The sequence below is a fragment of the Catharus ustulatus genome, chromosome 5, assembly GCF_009819885.2.
Source record: "Catharus ustulatus isolate bCatUst1 chromosome 5, bCatUst1.pri.v2, whole genome shotgun sequence".
NCBI lineage: Eukaryota > Metazoa > Chordata > Aves > Passeriformes > Turdidae > Catharus > Catharus ustulatus.
The window spans coordinates 36,983,213-37,002,528 of record NC_046225.1 but is presented as its reverse complement, the minus strand read 5'-3'; the positions used below and the strand labels follow the sequence as shown (position 1 = coordinate 37,002,528).

Below are 19,316 nucleotides of genomic sequence, written 5' to 3'. Positions count from 1 at the left end.
CACATAAATAATTGCTGCCAGTCTAAATTTAGTGAAAAAAATAAACACATTCATAGCCACTGCAACAAAAAGGAGGCAGATACTGTTGAACTGAAAGGGTTAAAAGCTTTTCATACTACATTCTGATTTTATCTTTTTTATCTTGAAAACAATACGTGAATTCTTCTGCTAAGTTTTTCCAAACTTAAATATTCTTTGATAAAAGTTTGTCCCACAAAATTTTTCTAACTTCCTGTTTTCAAATATTGCTTACATGAATAGTCACCCATTAATTTGCAAGAATTAATGGAAAATCAATATTTACGAACAGCTATTACACTATTGCATCACCTATGTTCTTACTGAAGAACATTATACGGTTTTATCACCTACTACAACCAGAAAAGGATTCCATTGTGTTCCCCAAAATTTATAACCAAAATCTTTAGTAGGTCAGCTGATCCTTTCCACAGGACATCTCAGAAGCCAAACCATTTTAATATAAGAAACTGAATGCATTGATCAATTTGAAAGCAAATCATTAATTCAAGACATAATGAAAAATCAGAATATAATAGCATAGATTGTGCTATTACAGATTAGCTGCATGTATCTCTTGTAGCTACAACTTCACCAGACTCTTCATAGAGTTGCTGGTCACTGAGGAGAGGAATGCATGTTGATAAAAATTGAGGATTTTCACTCGTGGATTTCTAGAGGAAAAAGTACCTCTCCCAGTCCTTTCACATTTGAATAATTCAGCTGCCAAAAGGGGATGTTTAGATAAGCACAACTCTCAGGATCAAGACCTAATGTACCTTGGTTAACCTCAAGTCTTCATAAAGCAAGGGAGCTACCACTAGTTTTAATTTCAGGTATTAACTTACAGTGTCATAGAGTCATTTACGTTGGACAATACCTCCAAGATCGAGTCCAGCAGTTAACCCACCACTACGTTCATCACTAAACCACGTCACTAAGTGTCACATTTATAAAAGTTTTAGATACCTCCAGGGATGGTAACTCAACCACTTTCCCGGGCAGCCCGTTCCAGTGTTGGACAACTCTTTTGGTGAGGAAATTTTTTCCTTATATCCAACCTAACCTTCCTCTGGTGCATCTTGAAGTAATTTTCTCTTGATTTGTTATTTGGATGGAGAGACTGACCCCCATCTTGCTGCAATCTCCTTTCAGGTAACTGTAAAGCACAAAAAGGTCTCCCTTAATTCAGTCATATTTTCTTCTGGCTATGGGTCCAATTAATACCCCAAAAATGTTCTCATCCTGGAAGAAGCTGATTTAGTTGCCTCCCTCCCCCCACCCTCCCCCAAAATCCCCACCTAATCAAAATACCCAAAACATTGTGGGTTCCTTGAAATATCAAGCTGCCACTTTTCAACAAACCAACAAACCAAAAACCACATAAAATTGTGAAGTAATGGTGTCATCAGGTTTAAATAACACATCTGTTCCACTCCCCAGCCACAAAGTATACTTTACTTATGTCTTCCCATCCTTTCCACAACTCTTCATCTGTGCTGTGACAGTGACAGATGCTTCTTTTTGAGTTGATTTTAGCTGATTGTTTGTGAGAGGCAAAGCATCCACAGATGTCAGCTGTTGTTCTATCAGACTTCCTGAGACAATCAGATAAATTTGGAATAGACAGTGAAAGCTAAACCATGAATACATTTAGAACAAGGCTAGAAATACCACAAAACTCTTCAACATGAACACGATATTTTATCACAGCAGCAACACAATCACATCACCAGTCAAAGACACATGAATACTCTCATTTTGTCTGTCATAGTCTCAGCTTTTGTAAATTAAATGACTGTTTGTATCAAAAACTGAACCCTAGTAAAACTGCTGCAGTGTGAAAGAATGAAAGCTGCCCTTGGTTTGATGATCACCCCTCAGAGCTCATGACAGCTGACAAAAGTATTAGCCAGACGTAACTTCCAGCACTTAACTGTGCAGAGACACTGATGAAGATACAGGTGATTTCTCATGGAATTTGCTCTCAAATGTCATTTGCATTACAGAAGTGAAAAGCAAGAGCAATAATATTTTGTTATGTTTTCCCCTACACCAAGCACAAAGAATTTTAGAGTCCTTTTCATTTGTTATATAATGTAAAGGTATAGCTTTTAAAATTATTTTATAGTTAATCCTCTACTAACGGATGCTGCCTTGTAAAAAATTATCACAGTAACATTAGTACGACATGCCATGAAGGCAAACATGAGCACTGGATAACATAAAAGTGTCCTGATAGAGAAGAATAAAACTTTAGTGTTCACTGTGAATCTGCAAAAAAGAGACTTTAAAAAAGAAATAGAAGAGGTATATGGATTGAATGATTACTACATTGCTTTAAAATCTATGAACAGTGGAGAATGCAAGTGCATAAAGGAGATTAAAATGCTGAAGACGGAATCATGGAGATTTTTTACATAACTGTGAACAAGAAAAATCTGCAAGGAATTGCCTGTTGATGATTTTCTTTTCAGAGAGAAAATAGGAGGACACATTTCTAGCAAAAGATGTAAATGAAAGGCAATTGACCTGAATCCAAAAGATACCTTCCAGGGGCCATGGCTTTGTCTAGGCCACTGTACATCTGTTATCCAAATTGCAGGTACTTATTTTAAAATCTTTAACATACTGAATGTTCACATACTGTGCATCTCTGAAATGATGATCTGTAAACTGATGTGCGCTGGAAAAGGGGAGAAAATCTTATGCACAAACAGCTTGCAAATACCTAGGTGAGCAGACAATTAGGGGATCATCACGGAGGACTCAGATGAACTTGATTGCTAAACGTCATGAAAAGGTAGCAGATCAAACATGTGCCAGAGGAGTAAAAGATAAAAAAATTTGCCATGAAAAAAACTCAAACAAGATGTCTAAAATATTAGAATTTTTTTCCAAAATACTTGGGGTTTTTTTTGTCCGTCTCTCACTTCTTCCCCTCTCCACCCCCCACTAAACCCATCAAATCCTATGACATGGTGGAATTTGAAAAACAAAATCAACCCTATTTTTTTTTCTTTTTTAGTCAACAGTCTCAAAGTAGTCAAAACTATCTTTAAACTTTCACCCTTCTATCAAAAGTGTTTTCTTTCAGGAAAATTGTTCCGATATTTCTTGCTTGCATTTCTTCATGATCTCTTTGCTTTTTAATTTTGTGCTTTACCACACAGACTGTCAAGGAAGACTAGAATCACCTTGCTCAGCCCTTTTATAAAAGAGATTGTATTGAGGTTTAATACACTTTGTGTAACAATGCAAAAACATGCTCTTTACCTTGGGAAGATTTCTTTAACTGAAGATGTTTCAGTCTCTGCATATCATGTTCTCCCACTGCCGAGAATGGGAGGGAAGCACTAACAAAATATGAGTTTAAAGCAATAAAATAAATAAATAAAAATAAATAAATATATATATAAAATAAAACTAAAACCAAGCTCTGGTCCTAGAAAACAAGCAAAGTGCAGATATTGCTTGAAACCTTAAAACTTTTAGTAATAATTCATTGTATTATTTCTGTTTTATTAAAACAGAACCAATAAATCAGGTGGGGGTTTTTTCAGTATTACCTGTATAATCATTTGCTCTTCTCAGTAAGAACAATAAATTTTCATTACCTCATAAGAATACTTGAAGTTTATGAAGTGATTTTTCATTATATGTTCCCAAATTGAATGACTTAACTATTTGCATTTTCATATGCCTCAGCTAATGCAAGGTAGCAGACTACAGCATTAAATAAACAAAGAAACAAAACCCCCACAACAGAAACCACAGCACATCAGTGCAACTGCAGGTAAAAAACACACATTTCATATCCAGATATAGCTGCAGTCTTTTGTACAACCTTCTAAGGTAAAACATAGGAAGTCCCAGCAGAATTTCTGGAATCATTCTTGCGTTAGCACCAGGTGAGCTTATAGCAGAGCTCAGTTAAGAGGGTGATACACAAACCCAGCCTTAGGTGTTAAAGGGTATCCTGCCTACTTTCTCCATCTATTCCATGAAATTGTGGGTGACCCATAATTGGATCATCATTTATTCCAGTCCCATGAAAATGTTTCTGGAGCTATAAATACTGTCTTCCACCAAGTTTTGTCTGGAAATTATGGCCTCATGATCCATAGAGTTTGTGCAGTGCTGCAAGGAGGCATGGGCTGCTTTGTACCTGCTGACTGTTATGCATATGAAGTGTACCTAGAACTACTGGAATAACAGATTTGACGGATTTAAGCCTTGCATACATAATATAAATACATGTACAGGTAATTCATCTGATGCTTTATAGTTATCTGTCTTGTTAGACAGACGTGGCTTTGCTAGACATGGCCATAATATATAGAACTTCCAGATAAACCCCATGAAGTTTATTAACACTACTAGATACACAGAAACCCCAGATAAATGTAAATCTTTCAAGGAATTCAAGACAACTTTTCAGGGTAGAAAAAAGAGAGAGAACATAAAAAAAATTTAATTACACAGTCCAGATACCAGAGGTCAGAGAAAGGGCATTGGAAGTAATTTTATTTTGTGTGCTTTTCTGAGTCCTTGACAGAACTAGAAAATGCAGCTGTTTTGAAATTTCTGCCTAAACCACATCCCTTGTAGAAATAGACCCTTTAAGATTAAGAGATTAAGCTTTACCTCACTGAAATAGTGAAACTGGTGCTCAAGGCTACAATCAAATATCAAATGCTACTCTGCACTAAAGATAAGAAAGTCACTGCAAGAAAGATGAAGGATGTTGGTATTTACTAGAGGTCAAGAAGCAAAAAGAGGTTTTAAATACTTTTTTTTACTTTAAATACTTTTTTTAAAGTACAGGATAGCTTGCCTGGAAGCTCTGTTGGAATCTGACGCACCTGCCCAAAATGTTCTGCCTCCATTATGTTGTATTTCTTATGAAAATTTTTATACATAAGCCTAGAAATGATAGAACAGCTAACTGGACCAGTACTTTTATCCATATATGCCTTACACTACTCAAAACTGTAGTTTAACAGAGAAAATATCCCAAGACCTACAAAATTATAAAATGATGCCCTTATAAACTAAGTCAAATAAAGATTCATACAGAATTGAAAGCTATTAGGGTTTTTTAGGTTTTCTGAAGTACAATCCCATTTGGTAGCTGAATCGTGTAGTGTAAATATTTAAAAGTATTCCAAATTAAGATAGTCTATAAAAATATTGCATTTCACAAGAAAAAGTGGTAAAATATAAATTGTTGGAATTTTGTCCTTCTTCTGTGTACAACTTGCAAAAATGATCTCTACTTCTCTACTAATACTTCAAGATAATAATGTTTCTTATTTTTCAAATGATATGATTTCTTTTTCTTACTGTTTTCTTTGGACATGAAACTTGCTTTTAACAGGACAACAATTCCTAGTAAATGGTATATAGTTAAACGCAAATCATAAAATACCCAGCTGTAGATTTTAATAAAATATACATTTTCTTACCATCCTAATGTCCATGCAACTTTTTGTTTAGCCCATAACATGCTTTCACAATCAAGTGAAAATATTTCATTACTCTATAACAAAACACTCTTTGACTATTTCTTCTTCAGGTCATTTCAAAAACTGTATTGAGAGTATTTTACAAGAGTTAGGTGTCACAGACAATTGTTTAATTCCTTCAAGATTATGGTAAAAATATAGCCTTTATAAAATCCTGTCTAGCCAAGATTATATGTATGAGGAAATGTAAAACCAAAGCCTTGCTGCCTTTTGTCTTTTCAGGGCACATTAACAAGAAGTTGGGAGAACTGTGTTATTTCTGAATAAAATCTGGAGTAAGGTGTGCAACCATATTGTTTGTTTACTCCTAATAACTTGTTTGTAGGACTACTCATATCAAAAAAAGATCAACATTAAAATTTAATACTTTTACTGTAGTAACAAGGCTTTAGATTTACAGAAACATTGAACAATTTCAATCATGTTGTCACAGTGAAAAAAGCAACTGGATTACTTTAGGATTACTTTAAACCGAAGGCCTTCAAAGCCTTAAACAAGAGTTAAACCCTCTTAGTTTCTGTTAAGATTCGCAGGATACTACCCTGCATCTCCTGAATGCAACCCAGATGCTTTAATTAAGCTAGAACCTTGTCACACTAGACAGATGGGCTTTGATCCCACGAAATATATGGTTAACAGCCATATGCCCAAACCAACGGGCTTCTGCCTAAGACTCCGGTGTATGTCAATACACATCGATGAGTTTGCAACCCACCATGAACTTCACTACAGAGCCGATAAGAAGAGGAATCAAACCTCTGTAAAAAGGACTACAGCCTAACGCTTAAACACTCAGCCATCTTACCTGTGACATTCATCAATCGATGATTATTCTCAACCAACCACAAAGACATCGGTACCCTCTACCTAATTTTCGGCGCATGAGCCGGAATGGTGGGTACTGCCCTAAGCCTTCTCATCCGAGCAGAACTAGGCCAACCAGGCGCACTACTAGGTGACGACCAAATCTACAATGTAGTTGTCACCGCCCATGCCTTCGTAATGATTTTCTTTATAGTTATGCCAATCATGATTGGGGGATTCGGAAACTGGCTAGTCCCATTAATAATCGGAGCCCCAGACATAGCATTCCCCCGAATAAACAACATAAGCTTCTGACTTCTCCCACCATCATTCCTCCTTCTCCTAGCCTCCTCCACAGTAGAAGCAGGAGCAGGAACAGGATGAACCGTCTATCCACCCCTCGCTGGCAACCTAGCACACGCAGGAGCTTCAGTCGACCTAGCTATTTTCTCCCTACACTTAGCAGGAATCTCCTCAATCCTAGGGGCCATCAATTTCATTACTACAGCAATCAACATAAAACCTCCCGCCCTCTCACAATACCAAACCCCCCTATTCGTGTGATCAGTACTAATCACTGCAGTGCTACTCCTCCTCTCCCTCCCTGTCCTTGCTGCTGGCATCACCATACTTCTCACCGACCGCAACCTAAACACTACCTTCTTCGACCCAGCAGGAGGAGGAGACCCAGTACTTTACCAACACCTCTTCTGATTTTTCGGCCACCCCGAAGTATACATCCTCATCCTACCAGGATTCGGCATTATCTCCCATGTCGTAGCCTACTATGCAGGAAAAAAAGAACCTTTCGGCTATATAGGAATAGTATGAGCAATACTATCCATCGGCTTCCTAGGATTCATCGTATGAGCCCACCACATATTCACAGTAGGCATAGATGTAGACACTCGAGCATACTTCACTTCCGCCACCATAATCATTGCCATCCCAACGGGAATTAAAGTCTTCAGCTGACTAGCAACACTGCACGGAGGCACAATTAAATGAGACCCCCCTATACTATGGGCCCTAGGGTTTATCTTCTTATTCACCATCGGAGGACTGACAGGGATCGTCCTAGCAAACTCTTCACTAGACATCGCCCTTCACGATACCTACTACGTAGTTGCCCACTTCCACTATGTACTATCCATAGGCGCAGTGTTCGCAATCTTAGCAGGATTCACCCACTGATTCCCTCTATTCACCGGATACACCCTCCACTCCACATGAGCCAAAGCCCATTTCGGTGTAATATTTGTTGGAGTCAACTTAACTTTCTTCCCCCAACACTTCCTAGGCCTAGCTGGCATGCCTCGACGATACTCAGACTACCCAGATGCCTACACACTATGAAACACCATCTCCTCAGTAGGCTCTCTAATCTCACTAACAGCCGTAATTATGTTAGTCTTCCTCATCTGAGAAGCCTTCGCATCAAAACGTAAAGCACTACAACCAGAGCTAACAAGCACAAACATTGAATGAATCCACGGCTGCCCACCCCCGTTCCACACCTTCGAAGAACCAGCCTTCGTCCAAGTCCAAGAAAGGAAGGAGTCGAACCCCCATATGTTGGTTTCAAGCCAACCGCATATAAACCACTTATGCTTCTTTCTCATTGAGGTGTTAGTAAAATACATTACATAGTCTTGTCAAGACTAAATTACAGGTGAAACCCCAGTACACCTCACCCCACAAACATGGCCAACCACTCACAATTCGGTTTCCAAGATGCTTCATCACCTATTATAGAAGAACTCATACAATTCCACGACCATGCCCTAATAGTCGCCCTAGCCATCTGCAGCCTAGTGCTATACCTTCTAGCTCTCATACTTTCAGAAAAACTCTCATCAAGCACTGTTGACGCCCAAGAAATCGAGCTCGTCTGAACCATCCTACCAGCCGCAGTCCTAATCATACTCGCTCTCCCCTCACTACGAATCCTATATATGATAGACGAAATTAACGAGCCAGACCTAACCCTAAAAGCCATCGGCCACCAATGATACTGGACTTACGAATACACTGACTTCAAAGACCTGACATTCGATTCGTACATAATCCCCACATCAGACCTCCCCCTAGGCCACTTCCGACTCCTAGAAGTCGACCATCGTGTTATCGTACCCACAAGCTCCAAAGTACGCGTCATTGTTACCGCCGACGACGTCCTACACTCGTGAGCCGTCCCCAGCCTAGGTGTGAAAACTGATGCAATCCCAGGACGCCTCAATCAAACCTCTTTCCTAGCCTCCCGGCCCGGAATCTACTACGGACAGTGCTCAGAAATCTGTGGAGCCAACCACAGCTTCATACCAATCGTAGTTGAATCAACACCCCTAGCCAATTTCGAGAACTGATCCTCCCTATTATCCTCCTAATCATTAAGAAGCTATGAAACAGCACTAGCCTTTTAAGCTAGAGACAGAGGACTAACACCTCCTTAATGATATGCCCCAGCTAAACCCAAACCCCTGATTTTTTATCATGCTTACTTCATGACTCACGCTAGCCCTAATCATTCAACCAAAACTTCTCTCCTTCATCACCATAAACCCCCCATCCAACAAAAAACCTGCCACCCCTAAAACAACCCCCTGATCCTGACCATGAACCTAAGCTTTTTCGACCAATTCTCCAGCCCATCCCTCCTAGGCATCCCCCTAATCCTCATCTCACTGACATTCCCAGCCCTCTTGCTCCCCTCCCTAGGAAACCGATGAGTCACTAACCGACTCTCAACTCTCCAGCTATGATTTATCAACTTAATCACAAAACAATTAATAATACCCCTGCATAAGAAAGGCCACAAATGAGCCCTAATCCTAACATCACTCATAATCTTCCTCTTACTAATTAACCTACTAGGCCTCCTACCCTACACATTCACACCAACCACCCAACTATCCATGAACCTAGCCCTAGCCTTCCCCCTATGACTGGCCACCCTCCTCACAGGATTACGTAACCAGCCCTCTGCTACACTAGGCCACCTACTACCAGAAGGGACCCCTACACCACTAATCCCCGCCCTCATCCTAATCGAAACTACCAGTCTCCTCATCCGCCCCCTAGCACTAGGAGTACGCCTAACAGCTAACCTAACAGCAGGCCACCTCCTAATCCAACTTATCTCTACCGCTACAACGGCACTATTCTCAACAATACCCGTAGTCTCCATGCTCACACTGCTAGTCCTCCTCCTACTAACCATCCTGGAAGTGGCAGTAGCCATGATCCAAGCCTACGTCTTCGTACTTCTCCTAAGCCTCTACCTACAAGAAAACATCTAACACTAATGGCACACCAAGCACATTCTTACCACATAGTAGACCCAAGCCCATGACCTATTTTTGGGGCCGCCGCCGCCCTCCTCACCACTTCAGGCCTAACAATGTGATTCCACTACCATGCCCCCCAACTCCTAATCATCGGCCTCATCTCAACCCTCCTAGTAATATTCCAATGATGACGAGATATTGTACGAGAAAGCACCTTCCAAGGACACCACACCCCCCTCGTTCAAAAAGGACTACGATATGGCATGGTCTTATTCATCACATCAGAGGCCTTCTTCTTCCTAGGCTTTTTCTGGGCATTCTTCCACTCAAGCCTAGCCCCCACCCCAGAACTAGGAGGACAATGACCTCCTGTCGGAATCAAGCCCCTAGACCCAATAGACGTACCCCTTCTAAACACTGCCATCCTCCTAGCCTCGGGTGTCACCGTTACATGAGCCCACCACAGCATCACAGAGGCAAACCGAAAGCAAGCAATCCAAGCCCTCGCCCTAACCGTCCTCCTAGGATTCTACTTCACCGCCCTCCAAGCTATAGAATACTACGAAGCCCCATTCTCCATTGCAGACGGCGTCTATGGCTCAACCTTCTTTGTCGCCACAGGATTCCACGGACTACATGTAATCATCGGCTCCACATTCCTCCTAGTATGCCTCCTACGCCTCATTAAATACCACTTTACCTCAAACCACCATTTCGGCTTCGAGGCAGCAGCATGATACTGACACTTCGTAGATGTTGTATGACTATTCCTCTACATCTCTATCTACTGATGAGGATCCTGCTCTTCTAGTATATCCATTACAATCGACTTCCAATCCTTAGAATCTGGTTAAACCCCAGAGAAGAGCAATGAATATAATCCTATTCATAATTATCCTATCTTTAACACTAAGCATGGCCCTAACCACCCTAAACTTCTGACTCGCCCAAATAAACCCAGACTCAGAAAAACTATCCCCATACGAATGCGGATTTGACCCACTAGGATCCGCCCGCCTTCCCTTCTCTATTCGATTCTTCCTAGTGGCCATCCTATTCTTACTCTTCGACCTTGAAATTGCCCTCCTACTCCCCCTGCCATGAGCAACCCAACTCCAATCCCCCACCACTACGCTAGCCTGAGCCTCAACCCTAATCCTCCTCCTCACACTAGGCCTAATCTACGAATGAACCCAAGGGGGCCTAGAGTGAGCAGAGTAACAGAAAGCTAGTCTAACCAAGACAGTTGATTTCGGCTCAACAAATTATAGTACACACCCTATAGCTTTCTTCATGTCTTACTTACACCTAAGCTTCTATGCAGCCTTTACACTCAGCAGCCTTGGCCTAGCCTTTCACCGAACCCATCTAATTTCAGCCCTATTATGTTTAGAAAGCATGATACTATCCATGTATGTCGCCCTAGCCATATGACCCATTCAAATACAAACACCATCCCACACCATTATTCCCATCCTCATATTAACATTCTCCGCCTGCGAAGCAGGCACAGGCCTAGCACTACTAGTCGCCTCCACCCGGACCCACGGATCCGACCACCTCCACAACTTCAACCTCCTACAATGCTAAAAATCATCGTACCAACAGTCATGCTCCTCCCCCTAACCTTCTTATCCCCATGCAAACACCTGTGAACTAACATTACAACCCACAGCCTACTAATCGCTACCATCAGCCTCCAATGACTAGTCCCAACATACTACCCAAACAAAACCTCCACCTTATGATCCTCTATCGATCAAATCTCCTCCCCCCTACTAGTTCTATCGTGCTGACTCCTACCCCTCATAATCCTAGCGAGTCAAAATCACCTGGAACAGGAACCCACCATCCGCAAACGAATCTTTGCCTCAACAATAATCCTAGCCCAACCATTCATCCTCCTCGCCTTCTCTGCCTCAGAACTCATATTATTCTACATCGCATTCGAAGCCACCCTAATCCCCACCCTGATCCTCATTACACGATGAGGGAGCCAACCAGAGCGACTAAATGCTGGCATCTACCTCCTCTTCTACACACTCGCCAGCTCCCTCCCCCTACTCATTGCCATCATTCACCTCCACAACCAAATCGGCACCCTATTCTTCCCCATACTCAAACTATCTCACCCCACAATCCTATCCTCCTGATCCGGCCTAATGTCAAGCCTGGCCCTGCTCATAGCCTTCATAGTCAAAGCCCCATTATATGGGTTACACCTATGACTGCCCAAAGCCCATGTAGAAGCCCCAATCGCAGGCTCAATACTACTAGCAGCCCTACTCCTAAAACTAGGAGGCTACGGCATTATACGAATCACCCTCCTGGTAAACCCCGCAACAAACAACCTACACTACCCCTTTATCACCCTAGCCCTATGAGGAGCGCTAATAACCAGTGCCATCTGCTTACGCCAAACAGACCTAAAATCACTGATCGCATACTCCTCTGTCAGCCACATAGGACTGGTTGTAGCCGCAACCATGATTCAAACTCAATGGGCCTTCTCAGGAGCAATAATTCTAATAATCTCACATGGCCTTACCTCCTCAATGCTATTCTGCCTAGCCAACACCAACTACGAACGTACTCACAGCCGAATCCTCATCCTAGCCCGAGGCCTCCAACCACTACTGCCTCTCATGGCCACCTGATGACTCCTAGCTAACCTAGCAAACATAGCCCTCCCCCCAACCATCAACCTAATAGCTGAACTAACCATTATCATCGCCCTCTTCAACTGATCCAATCTAACACTCATCCTCACAGGGGCCGCAATCCTACTAACCGCCTCATACACCCTGTACATACTTACAATAACACAACGAGGCACACTACCATCCCACATCACATCCATTCAAAACTCCTCTACACGAGAACACCTCCTCATAGCCCTCCACATAATTCCCATACTCCTCCTAATCCTAAAACCAGAACTAATTTCAGGCACCCCCATATGCAAGTATAGTTTCAACCCAAACATTAGACTGTGATTCTAAAAATAGAAGTTAGACCCTTCTTACTTGCCGAGGGGAGGTCAAACCAACGAGAACTGCTAATTCTTGTATCTGAGACTAAGCCCTCAGTCCCCTTACTTCCAAAGGATAACAGTAATCCAATGGTCTTAGGAACCACTCATCTTGGTGCAAATCCAAGTGGAAGTAATGGACCTATCATTAGTCCTAAACACATTTATACTACTTACCCTAGCAACCTTATCCACCCCTATCATCTTCCCTTTACTCTCAGACAACCTCAAAAACACCCCCACCATCATCACAAACACAGTTAAGACCGCCTTCATAACCAGCCTAGTCCCCATAACAATCCACCTACACTCAGGGACAGAAAGCCTAACATCCCTCTGAGAATGAAAATTCATCATAAACTTTAAAATCCCAATTAGCCTGAAGCTAGACCTATACTCCCTTACATTCTTCCCAATCGCCCTATTCGTCTCTTGATCCATCTTACAGTTCGCAACATGATACATAGCATCAGACCCTCACATCACAAAATTCTTCACCTACCTCCTACTCTTCCTAATCGCAATACTCATTCTAATCGTCGCTAATAACCTATTTGTCCTATTCATCGGCTGAGAAGGAGTAGGAATCATATCCTTCCTACTAATCAGCTGATGACACGGACGAGCAGAAGCCAACACCGCCGCCCTCCAAGCCGTGCTGTTCAACCGAGTCGGGGACATTGGCCTTATCCTCTGCATAGCATGACTTGCATCCACCATAAACACCTGAGAAATCCAACAAGCCACCATACCCCACCAAACCCCAACCCTACCACTCCTAGGCCTCATCCTAGCCGCAACAGGCAAATCCGCCCAATTCGGCCTACACCCATGACTCCCAGCAGCCATAGAAGGCCCAACCCCCGTATCCGCCCTACTCCACTCCAGCACAATAGTGGTCGCCGGAATTTTCCTACTCATCCGAACCCACCCACTACTCAGCAACAACCAAACTGCCCTGACCCTATGCCTATGCCTCGGCGCCCTATCTACACTATTTGCTGCCACATGTGCCCTCACACAAAATGACATTAAAAAAATCATTGCCTTCTCCACTTCAAGTCAACTAGGCCTCATAATAGTTACAATCGGACTAAACCTCCCCCAACTAGCCTTCCTCCACATCTCAACCCACGCATTCTTCAAAGCTATACTATTCCTATGTTCCGGATCCATCATCCACAGCCTAAATGGCGAACAAGACATTCGAAAAATGGGAGGCCTCCAAAAACTACTACCCACAACCACCTCATGTTTAACTATCGGCAACCTGGCCCTAATAGGAACACCTTTCCTAGCCGGCTTCTACTCAAAAGACCAAATCATTGAATGCCTCAACACATCCTACCTAAACTCCTGAGCCCTACTACTAACCCTCCTAGCTACATCCTTCACCGCAGTATACACAATCCGCATGACCATACTGGTACAAGCTGGCTTTGTACGAATCCCCCCTCTAGCCCCAATCAACGAAAACAACCCAGCAGTAATCTCCCCCATCACCCGCCTAGCACTAGGAAGCATCACAGCCGGGTTCATCATCACCTCCTTTATCCTTCCAACAAAAACCCCGCCCATAACCATACCCTTACACATCAAAATCACAGCCCTAATTGTCACAGCCCTAGGCGTCATCCTAGCCCTAGAAATCTCAAAAATAACCCAAACCCTAATCCTTACAAAACAAGGCCCCTTCTCAAACTTCTCCACATCACTAGGATACTTTAACCCCCTAATCCACCGATTCAACGTAACAACCATCCTAGCCGGGAGCCAAAACATTGCCTCCCACCTAATCGACCTATCCTGATACAAAATATTAGGCCCAGAGGGCTTAGCCTCCCTACAAGCAACAGCAGCCAAAACTGCCACCACCTTCCATTCCGGCCTAATCAAAGCCTACCTAGGGTCCTTTGCACTCTCCATCCTGATCATCCTCATATCCACATACAGAACCCCCAAATGGCCCTCAATCTTCGTAAAAACCACCCACTACTCAAAACCATCAACGATGCCCTAATCGACCTCCCCACACCATCAAACATTTCTACTTGATGAAATTTTGGATCTCTATTGGGCATCTGCCTTGTCACACAAATCGTCACCGGCCTGCTTCTAGCCACACACTACACAGCAGATACTTCCCTAGCCTTCAACTCAGTCGCCCACATGTGTCGAAATGTCCAATTCGGCTGATTAATCCGAAACCTACACGCAAACGGAGCCTCATTCTTCTTCATCTGCATCTACCTCCACATCGGCCGAGGATTCTACTACGGCTCGTACCTAAACAAAGAAACCTGAAACATCGGAGTTATCCTCCTCCTAGCCCTTATAGCAACCGCCTTCGTAGGCTACGTACTTCCCTGAGGACAAATATCATTCTGAGGAGCTACAGTAATTACCAACCTATTCTCAGCAATCCCCTATATTGGCCAAACACTAGTTGAATGAGCTTGAGGCGGGTTCTCAGTTGACAATCCCACGCTAACACGATTCTTCGCCCTCCACTTCCTCCTCCCATTCGTCATCGCAGGCCTAACACTAGTTCACCTCACCTTCCTACACGAAACAGGATCAAACAACCCATTAGGAATCCCTGCAGACTGCGATAAAATTCCCTTCCACCCATACTACTCCACAAAAGACATCCTAGGATTCGCACTAATACTTATCCTCCTCGCCTCCATAGCCCTATTCTCCCCTAACATACTAGGAGACCCAGAAAACTTCACCCCGGCCAATCCCCTAGCTACACCCCCACACATCAAACCCGAATGATACTTCCTATTCGCATATGCCATCCTACGATCCATCCCAAACAAACTAGGAGGAGTCCTAGCCCTAGCCGCCTCCGTCTTAGTCCTATTTTTAGTCCCATTACTCCACAAATCCAAACAACGCTCAATAACCTTTCGGCCCCTGTCCCAAATTCTCTTCTGAACCCTAGTTGCAAACCTCCTAATCCTCACTTGAGTAGGAAGCCAACCAGTCGAACATCCATTCATCATCATCGGCCAACTAGCTTCAATCTCCTACTTCACAATCATTCTAGTCCTATTCCCACTCGCAGCTGTACTAGAAAATAAAATGCTAAAATTATAACTCTAATAGTTTATAAAAACATTGGTCTTGTAAGCCAAAGATTGAAGACTCAACCTCTTCTTAGAGTTTCCCCACAAACACTCAGAAAGAAAGGAATCAAACCTTCCTCACCAACTCCCAAAGCTGGTATTTTCAACTAAACTACTTTCTGACCCCTAAACAGCCCGAATAGCCCCCCGAGATAACCCCCGCACAAGCTCCAGTACCACGAACAACGTCAACAACAACCCTCACCCACCAATTAAAAACAGCCCCGCCCCCCACGAATAGAACTCAGCCACCCCACTAAAATCCAACCGAACCGAAGACAAACCGCCAGAATCCACTGTACCCCCACCCACCAACAACTCAGGCCCCACCCCCAAAACAACCCCCACCAGAACAACCAAACACATACCCAAACCATAACCAACAACCCCCCAATCTGCCCACGCCTCAGGATAAGGATCCGCCGCCAGCGAAACCGAATAAACAAACACCACCAACATACCTCCAAGATAAACCATCACCAGCACCAAAGACACAAAAGAAACCCCCAAACTAACCAGTCAACCGCACCCAGCAACAGAAGCCAAAACCAACCCCACAACCCCATAATAAGGCGACGGGTTAGAAGCAACTGCCAACCCCCCCAAAACAAAGCATAACCCCAAAAATAAGACAAACTGCATCATAAATTCCCGCCCGGGCTTTCTCCAGGATCTGCGGCCTGAAAAGCCGCTGTTATAGAAATTTAACTACAAGAACTCCTTACACCCCCCCTTTTGCTTCATAGCAAAAGAAAATACCTTTTTCTGAAGAGTTTTTTTTTCCAAATTCGATAGTTTGCTAAGGAAACATATATACATATGGTAAGTGATGTCATAATCTACTTTTGAACAAAGACACTTTACTAAATCAAGCCCAAGATTAGATTGGATCTGTGTTTTGCAGACTACTTACCTTTTTATTGTTTTATTAAAAAGCAGCCTTGAAGACTGTGAGATATCAAAGGGCCTGTATACAAATTTTATTACATACATAAGTAGTTTGTCTAACCATATATTTGAAATACAAGATAATTGCTCATAAGAGGAGAAATGAACCTCCTTTGTAAAGATCGCAAGTAAGTCAGCAGTAGCAGAAAATGTGTTCATTGATCTGGCTGTATTCCAGGGTAATTTCTCATCACTCTGTGGATAGGAACAAATTCATGGCATCAGCCATACACAAGTAATTCAAACATCATTCCCATAGAAATGTAAAAAAGTTAGGCAACAGTCCTATCCATACCAGGGAGCTGCTCCATATTTTCTATTGTCTACCAGGGAGCTGCTCCATATTTTCATATGCTGTCAAATCATTCATGAGCATATGCTTGGAAAATCTGAGGCACCAAGCAAGTGGGAAGATGGAACTCAGGTGAACCACCCACAGACCAGAAAAAGGACAGGATTTTCTCTGTTACTGTGGAAGCTCAAAAAAAGTCCCATTTGGCTAAAAAATTGATGCATGTATAAAAATCTGCCAAGATTTGGGTCATAAAGATCCTCTTTGTCTTTTTTAAATTCAATCTAGATAATGCTTGGTTTAAAAACCAATAATAGTGTGCTATTTTAAATTACTCCCAGAAGTAACAGTTTAAAGCTGACATTAAGGAACTGGCTATTTTCCAGTGTGTCTGAGCACACAAGATCCAAACCTATCTGTGGATGTACAGACAAAATGGTACCTTTATGGATCATTCTTCCAGCTGATGTACTGCAAAGAAAGAAGAAATATCAAAGTTAAACAATGTATACATTTTGAGGCTTTTTTAACAGGACAATTTATCTTGATTTCTGAATGGACCATCTTTCCAAATACAGTAATTTCACGACCATAAGGCAAGTCGGACTATAAGGTGCACTCCCCCAGAGCCAGCAAAATTCACAACTTTGTAGATCAGATAAGGCGCACCGGACTATAAGGCACACTTTGTTTTTGCAGCGAGGCTCCGCCCCCAGCTCACCCCGCGTGGTTGCTGGCCAAGGCCCTGCCTCAACCCAGCAGCCATTGGCCCCCAGCACCGCCTCCACCCAGCAGGGGCGGTGCCGCGAGCCATTGGGCCCCCCTGGACCCGGCAGCCATAGGCTCCCAGGACTGCCTGGACCTGGGAAGGCGGGTGCCACAGACCCCCCCGGCCCGCCTTCATCCGGGAGCCATGGGCCCCCAGGACTGCCTGGACCCAGGAGCGGGGGTGCCGCAGGCCCCCTGGGCAGCATTCATCCGGCAGCCATGAACAGATACTGCTTGCATCCTTCTACGATAGCTGGGAAGATAATACAGCTTCATTATAGAGAAAAATCTGTATCGTGAAATTGCTTACTATTGTTTTCTAACAGGTGTACATGTTATCAGGACAGGTGGGCAACAACCCTGCGAAAATCTAATTTGTGCTTTCACTAAGAAAATGAAAATTTTTCATTACTTCTAACATTAATCTGAGAATACAAGTCTCACCATGGCAAACAGATGACTAAGCAGCCACCATTTATCTTAATTAAAGATTGTCTTAATCAAGGTACTGTCTGTGAGATAAAATACTACTTAAGACTAAGATTCTTAGCGTAGTTGCATGGTTCCCAGAGGGAATATATATCAAAATAAATGTATAACTACAGCTTAGTCCTGCTAAAAACATAAAGAAAGGAAACAAAGAAACGCAAAAATTAATGAAAGCAAACATAAGTAGTTTCTTACCCATTGCTTAACTCCTTCAAATAGCTACATTGCAAAGTCCTTTCTTTCCTCATTGATATATACATATTGTATATTTTCAAGGGCCTTTCCCAAATACGTATTCCTAATTTAAATGAAATTATTGATGAATCCTTCAAAGAATAAGGAACAGAATTTAATCTATCCTAAAGATTCTGGTAAAACTGTAATTTTAAAATTATTTTGAAACATTACTTCTCCGTTTATGTAGAAGTACATTCAAAAAGTAGGAAGCAAGATTATACTGAAAGAGAAGACATTTCACTTTCTAAAAAGTACTCCCTTTCATCTGCTCCACTTTGAATCTATAAATTACCTGGGTTTAACTTCAGACCTTATGAATCTTGTACCAAGAAAAGAGTTTTTAGATGAACAGTAGATCCTTTTTCAGAAGGATGAAAACCAGCTTCATTTGTTCAAGAATTTGTTCAAGTTTCAGAACATCAGCTGCTTACTAAGATAATAACAGGCAAGAGACAATTATTATTTTTTATTTACTTTTAATTTATTTTTCTTTTGCCTTTATTCCAGAAATCAATTTAAAACTCTGGTACAGCTTGCAAATTCACCCTTTTCAATGAACTATGTAGTTCTGCCTATAGAAAAGTGTCCTTGGCTGCATGAGTCTATGTCATGTACTTTGTGTGCATTCTTGAGAAGTATTCCTTTATCTTTATGAACTCTTTATGTTTATGGGAACAACGAAGAGAGGGTATGAGAGAAACATGTTTCTTCCTAGGGACAGGGATATTCAGCAATTCAACAACGAAGAGCTCACCAAACACCCTGCCTGATTCTCAAGAG

At 42.4% G+C, this 19,316-nt stretch overlaps 3 pseudogenes across 1 annotated transcript; all 3 read left to right on the top strand.

Annotated features, from left to right (window-relative positions):
- Positions 1–8,053: 8,053 nt before the first annotated feature.
- On the top strand, positions 8,054–8,738 carry LOC116996958 (annotated as a pseudogene).
- A 916-nt stretch (positions 8,739–9,654) lies between these two features.
- Positions 9,655–15,773, top strand: LOC116996957 (annotated as a pseudogene). Its single transcript, XR_004418046.2, has one exon. The product of XR_004418046.2 is annotated as a cytochrome c oxidase subunit 3-like (transcript).
- On the top strand, positions 14,631–15,773 carry LOC116996956 (annotated as a pseudogene).
- Positions 15,774–19,316: the final 3,543 nt, after the last annotated feature.